At 45.2% G+C, this 5,914-nt stretch overlaps 1 protein-coding gene across 2 annotated transcripts in view; it reads right to left on the bottom strand.

Moving 5' to 3' along the window:
- Window positions 1–4,764, bottom strand: part of UBAP1 (ubiquitin associated protein 1) — a 78,088-nt gene extending 73,324 nt beyond the window's left edge. The window contains exon 1 of one of the 2 annotated variants that reach the window (XM_017542960.1): window positions 4,529–4,764. The gene's annotated coding sequence lies outside the window, so the exon portion shown is untranslated. The remainder of the gene's footprint in view (window positions 1–4,528) is intronic. The other variant, XM_017542959.2, reaches the window with a different exon arrangement.
- Window positions 4,765–5,914: the final 1,150 nt, after the last annotated feature.

The raw sequence follows: 5,914 nt of genomic DNA, 5'->3' as shown, positions 1-5,914 counted from the left end.
AAAAAAAAAAAAAAAAAAAAAAGAAGTTTGCCTTTGTAATCAAGCAGATATTGAAACTAAATGTCAGATGAGATACCACATTATAGATAGGTATACTACTGTACTTATTAAAACAGTATGCTTGGCAGCAAAGAAGGATTTCTCAAAAGTGATATAAGCACAAACCATGAAAAACTGAAAAATTCAGTTTATTATGAGCTTTTCTCACCAGAAGACTACGAAGAGATGAAAAGTCAAGTCACAAATTGGGAAAGGGTATTTGCAACCTACAAATTAACAAATAATTAGTATCTAAAATGTATAAAGAACTTTTTTTTTTTGAGACAATCTGGAATGCAGTGGCGTAATCTCGGTTCACCGCAACCTCCACCTCCTGGGTTCAGGCAATTCTCCTGCCTCAGCCTCCTGAGTAGCTGGGACTACAGGTGAGCACCACCACGTGCAGCTGATATTTTTTATTTTTTTTAGTAGAGACGGGTTTCACCATGTTGGCCAGGATGGTCTCGATCTCTTGACCTCGTGATCCGCCCACCTCGGCCTCCCAAAGTGCTGGGATTACAGGCATAAGAACTCTTAAAAATCAATCAGAAAAAGAGAAACGACCAAAAAAAAAAAATGACAACTTGAATACACATTTCGCAGAAGCAAAAATGGCCAATAAATATACATGAAAAGATGCCCAGGTTCAGGAAATGTTGATTAAAAACACTACAGATACAATTTCAAACCCACCAGATTAGGGGAAAAAAAATTTTAAGTCTGACAGTATCAAGTGTTGGGGAGGAAGTGAAGCAACTAAAACAACACTGCTGGCTCTTGACTCAGTAACCACAAGATTTACAATTACCATGAGCCAATTCAGTGACTCAAACACTGGAAGTGTTTGGTAAGCATTAAGCAACTGATAATGACCAATCAAGCATTCTGAGAACACATGAGGATTACTGCCAAACACAAATGTTGGCCCTTAAAGAACTGGATTCAGCCTGACTCAGCAATATAAAAAAGACAACTTTTAGTCATTTATCCAGTTTATCCAGTTTATTTTGTGAAGTACAAAATATTCAGGTATTCATTTCCTCCTAGAATACTGATGACATAACGTGACTAAAAATTTTTTTTTTGTCTTTTTGTTAACGTGACTAAAATTTTAATGAACTATTTATCATTCCAATTACACCATTATTTCAATGAGAACTAGTAGCTCACAATGGTATTACTTTAAAACTAGTGCTTATACCTTATAGAAATTAAAATAGTCCTGTGGCCACCTAAGAGGGACTAAACAGTATAAAAAAATGCAGCATAAGTATCAAGGTTGTACAGATTTCAGTTCATTCACTCTACCTAGCTGTAGCCTTAGTTAAGTTACACAACCTATGTGATCCTCAGTTTCCTCAATACATAAAAAGCATGCACATCACAACCTACCTACCTAATTCAAGTGTGAGAACTGGCTTTTTCTTTTTTTTTTGAGACAGTGTCTTGCTCTGCCGCCTAGGCTGGAGTACAGTGGCATGATCTTGGCTTACTGCGAACTCAACCACGATTCTCCTGCCTCAGCCTCCTGAGTAGCTGGGATTACAGGCACCCACCACCATGCCCAGCAAATTTTTTTATTTTTAGTAGAGACAGGGTTTCACCATGTTGGCCAGGCTGGTCTCGAACTCCTACCCTCAGGTGATCCACCTGCCTCGGCCTCCCAAAATGCCAGGATTACAGACGTGGAGCCTTTGAGGCCGGCCGAGATTTTTTTTTTTTTTTTTTTTTTTTTGAGGTAGGGTCTTGCTCTGTTGCCCAGGCTGAAGTGCAGTGGTATGATTGTGGTTCACTGCAGCCTCAACTTCCTGGGCTCAAGTGATCCTCCCACCTCAGCCTCCCGAGTAGCTGGGACTACAAGCATGAACCACCAACCCCAGCTAATTTTTCTGTAATTTTTGTAGAGAGAGGGTCTTACTGTGTTATTCAAGCTGGTCTTGAACTCCTGGGCTCAAGCAATCCACCCGCCTGGGATTCCCGAAGTGCTGGGACTACTGGCATGAGCCACCACAACAGCCAAGAACTGAAATTATGTCAAGTGTTTAACAATGCTGGCTCATTAGTATACACCCAGTGTCAGCACCCTTACCTTTGTGAATCTTGCTACTCTCACCTAAAATTTCTAAAACCTAAAATTGTAACTCCATTCATAGGAAAACATTACTGTTACCTTCAAATTTTTTCCTAATGTTAAAGGAAACCATATGCTACAGGTTGGAAGAGCAATACTCTGCTTGTTTCTTTTTCCTAAGTGAACATACATTTCCTACAAGAAATTCTGGACCAGGCACTGTGCCTCAAGCCTGTAATCCCAACACTTTGGGAGGCCGAGGCAGGTGGACCACTTGAGATCTGGAGTTCAAGATCGGCCTGACCAACATGGAGAAACTCCAACTCTACTGAAAATGCAAAATTAGACAGGCATGGTGGCACATTCCTGTAATCCCAGCTACTAGGGAGGCTGAGGCAGGAGAATCTCTTGAACCCAGGAGGCGGAGGCTGCAATGAGCCGAGGTCCGGCCACTGCACTCCAGCCTGGGCAACAGACCAAGACTCCCTCTCAACAACAAAAAAAAGAAACAACAACAACAACAAAAAAAACAGTTTTTTTTTCCAGTGAGGTCATAAGAGGTTAGTAAAGTTACCTGCTGTGCAGTGACAGCGATGCTCACTCACTAAAGAAACATTAAGTTCGGCCGGGCGCGGTGGCTCATGCCTGTAATCCCAGCACTTTGGGAGGCAGAGACGGGTGGATCACGAGGTCAAGAGATCGAGACCATCCTGGTCAACATAGTGAAACCCCGTCTCTACTAAAAATACAAAAAATCAGCTGGGCATGGTGGTGCATGCCTGTAATCCCAGCTACTCAGGAGGCTGAGGCAGGAGAATTGCCTGAACCCAGGAGGCGGAGGTTGCGGTGAGCCGAGATCCCGCCATTGCACTCCAGCCTGGGCAAACAAGAGCGAAACTCCGTCTCAAAAAAAAAAAAAAAAAAAAAAAGAAACATTAAGTTTCGCATTTCCATAATTACATTGACTCTTATCAATGCAACACACAGTAGGCATTCAATAAACACGAATGAATACTACTAACTAGAAACAAAAATTTAATATAATTTCATTTATAGTAAGTTAATGTGGACAATGTAATTATTTTAAGACTTGAGACATTTCACATTCTTTGCCATAATACTGAAACTTTATTTTTTTTTTTTTTGAGACAGAGTCTGGTTCTGATGCCCAGGCTGGAGTGCAATGCCTAGATATCGGCTCACTGCAAACTCCGCCTGCCGGATTCAAGCCATTCTCCAGCCTCAACCACACGAGTAGCTGGGATTACAGGCGCCTGCCACCACGCCCAGCTAACTTTTTATATTTTCAGTACAGACGGGATTTCAGTAGAGACGGGGTTTCAGTAGAGACAGGCTGGTCTCGAACTCCTGACCTCACGATCCGCCCACCTCGGCCTCCCAAAGTGCTAGGATTTCAGGCACGAGCCATAGCGCCTGGCCAATACGGAAACTTTTAGTTTAACCAGGTTGGGACATTAACTAGAAAGAACTCTCACTAAAGACTAAGTATCTTGTTTTTCCCACCATCAAATTCGACAGAATTACAAAGGAAAATATCTATCATCTATTCAAATTCTCAAATGCTAGCAATTATAACTGAAGAGACAAAGCACTAAACAGTAAAGTTAGAACAGAATATATAACACTTAACTAAATTACCAAATCTCGTTTCGCAACACTGCATGGTGGCTAAAAAGTATCAACATTTTATTTCAGTTTAACGTAAAATGTTATTTTCATGCCCAACCATACTTTTAAGACGCCAGTCTGGATCTGGCAACAAAGGTCAAAGATCACCTCATATAAATGAACTTGACGTTCCACAAGAAAGACTGGGGCGGTTCCTGAGGCCCATATAGGTAAGCCTCCACCCAAGAAACAAACAAAAAAGGCAGATAAACATATCTGGAGAAGACCAAACAAGGCCAAAGATATCCCCAAAGATCACTCACCTCAGGTCTAGTCTCCTCCCTTTCTCCCTAATCTCCTTGCCTCTGGGAGAAATAAAACTCCACCGCACGTCCCCAGCTCACCCTCAACTCCCCACCATTCACCTTCTTTACTAAAAACCTGGGTCCCCCTCCCTAACATCCTCTAGTTCCCACTGAGCTCTCAATCCAGCCCGATAGAGGTGTACTGCGCCTATCTTCCAGTAGGGTATTAGTCTCCTTAATCCGAACTCATTTTCCAGCATCCCATTTGCCCTCCGCCCCTTCAATTCAGGTCCCTCCACTCCGACCCTTTTCCCAGAATCCTCCCCAAATCGCGGATCTCCGGCCACTTTTCCCTCCCACCTCCTAGCTCCAGCGCCTTTCACCTCGCTCGGCCCCCAGCCCCTTTACCAGTCTCCCAGTACCGGCCCCCCCTCCCCCAACTCCGCCCCTCTTCCCCCTCCCCCAGAGGGAAGCCCCCCCTCACCTGAACGCCGCTGCTGCCGCCGTCCCAGAAGCCCAAAGATGCTGGCACCGGCCGGCCTCCGAGGCTCGGTCCCCGCTGAGCTGCCGACGGCCCCTAGGGAGAGCGAACGCCACCACCTCCAACTCTGTCCGCCCCGGGCCAGGCCGTCACCGTAGCCACCACCAGTGCCGCAGCCGCCATGTTGAAGCCCTACTTCCCTCCTCCTTCCCCTCACCGCCCCACCCCTTTGGGCGTCTGACGTCATGGCGCCGCGCTCCACACGCCCGGACCAATGGGAGGAGCCGATGGTGACGTAACTAATCTCGCTTCTGGTGAGCAGCTACTCCAGCAACCCGGAGCTTGCAATTAGAATGAGTAAACCCTGCTGACCTAAGGGGAAGGGGGAAGAGGGAGTCACTAAGAGTGTAAGACTTGGGTTTGGCGATGCGGCCAAAGTGGGAAACCCAAGAGACTTGAATCGCGAAGGGATATCCAAAGAGTTAGCAGCAAGTCCTACTTGGAAATTAAGACGTCTAGCTTCTGTTTAGGGTCTGCGACCTGGTACAACTCATACCCTTTCTGGGCCTCACTTTTCCCATGTATATTTGACTAAGTTGAAAGGTGACCTCTAGGCCGGGCGCGGTATCTCACGCCTGTAACTCCAGCATTTTGAGAGGCCTAGGCAGGAGGATCGCTTGAGCCCGGGAGGTCGAGACTGCAGTAGCCGCGATCGTACCACTGCACTCTAAGTGGGCAACGGAGTGCGACTCTATCAAAAGAAAAAAAAAGAAAAGTGACCTCTAAATCTTCCTTCAATTTTGACATTCGGTGGGTTTAAACCAGGTAATTCAATCCCAAGCGTTCACTGCCTTCTCTGAGAGTGTTGTTGTTGTTGTTTCCGTTTTGTTTTTTTGTTTGTTTTTTTGAGACACGGTCTGGCTCTGTCGCCTAGGTTGGAGTGCAGTGGCGCATGTTGGCCCACTACAACCCTGCAATCTCCACCTCTTGGGATCAAGTGATCCTCCCACCTCAGCCTTCTGAGTAGCTTAGACTACAGGTGCATGCCACCATTCCCAGATAATTTTTATTATTATTCACATATATGTGGGAGAGACGAGGTCTCACCATGTTGCCCAGGCTGGTGGCAAACTCCTGGGCTTAAGTCTCAGTCTCCCAAATTGCTGGAATTATAGGCCCTGTGAGCCATGCCAGTGGCCTTCTGTGTCTTTCTACGTCTACTGGAATTAGGAGCACAGGGAATAAGTAATTGAATAAGATGAATCTTGAGCTCAGGAGTTTGAGACCAACCTAAGCAACATAATGAGATCCCAATCTCTACAAAAAGTTTTGTAAAAATTAGGTGAGCCTGGGCAACATAGCGAGACCTTGTCTCAACAAAAACTCAAA

Source organism: Cebus imitator, unplaced genomic scaffold (genome assembly GCF_001604975.1).
Source record: "Cebus imitator isolate Cc_AM_T3 unplaced genomic scaffold, Cebus_imitator-1.0 Scaffold149, whole genome shotgun sequence".
NCBI classification, from domain to species: domain Eukaryota; kingdom Metazoa; phylum Chordata; class Mammalia; order Primates; family Cebidae; genus Cebus; species Cebus imitator.
The sequence above is the reverse complement of the archived record's forward strand: the minus strand, read 5'-3'. Positions and strand labels throughout refer to the sequence as shown.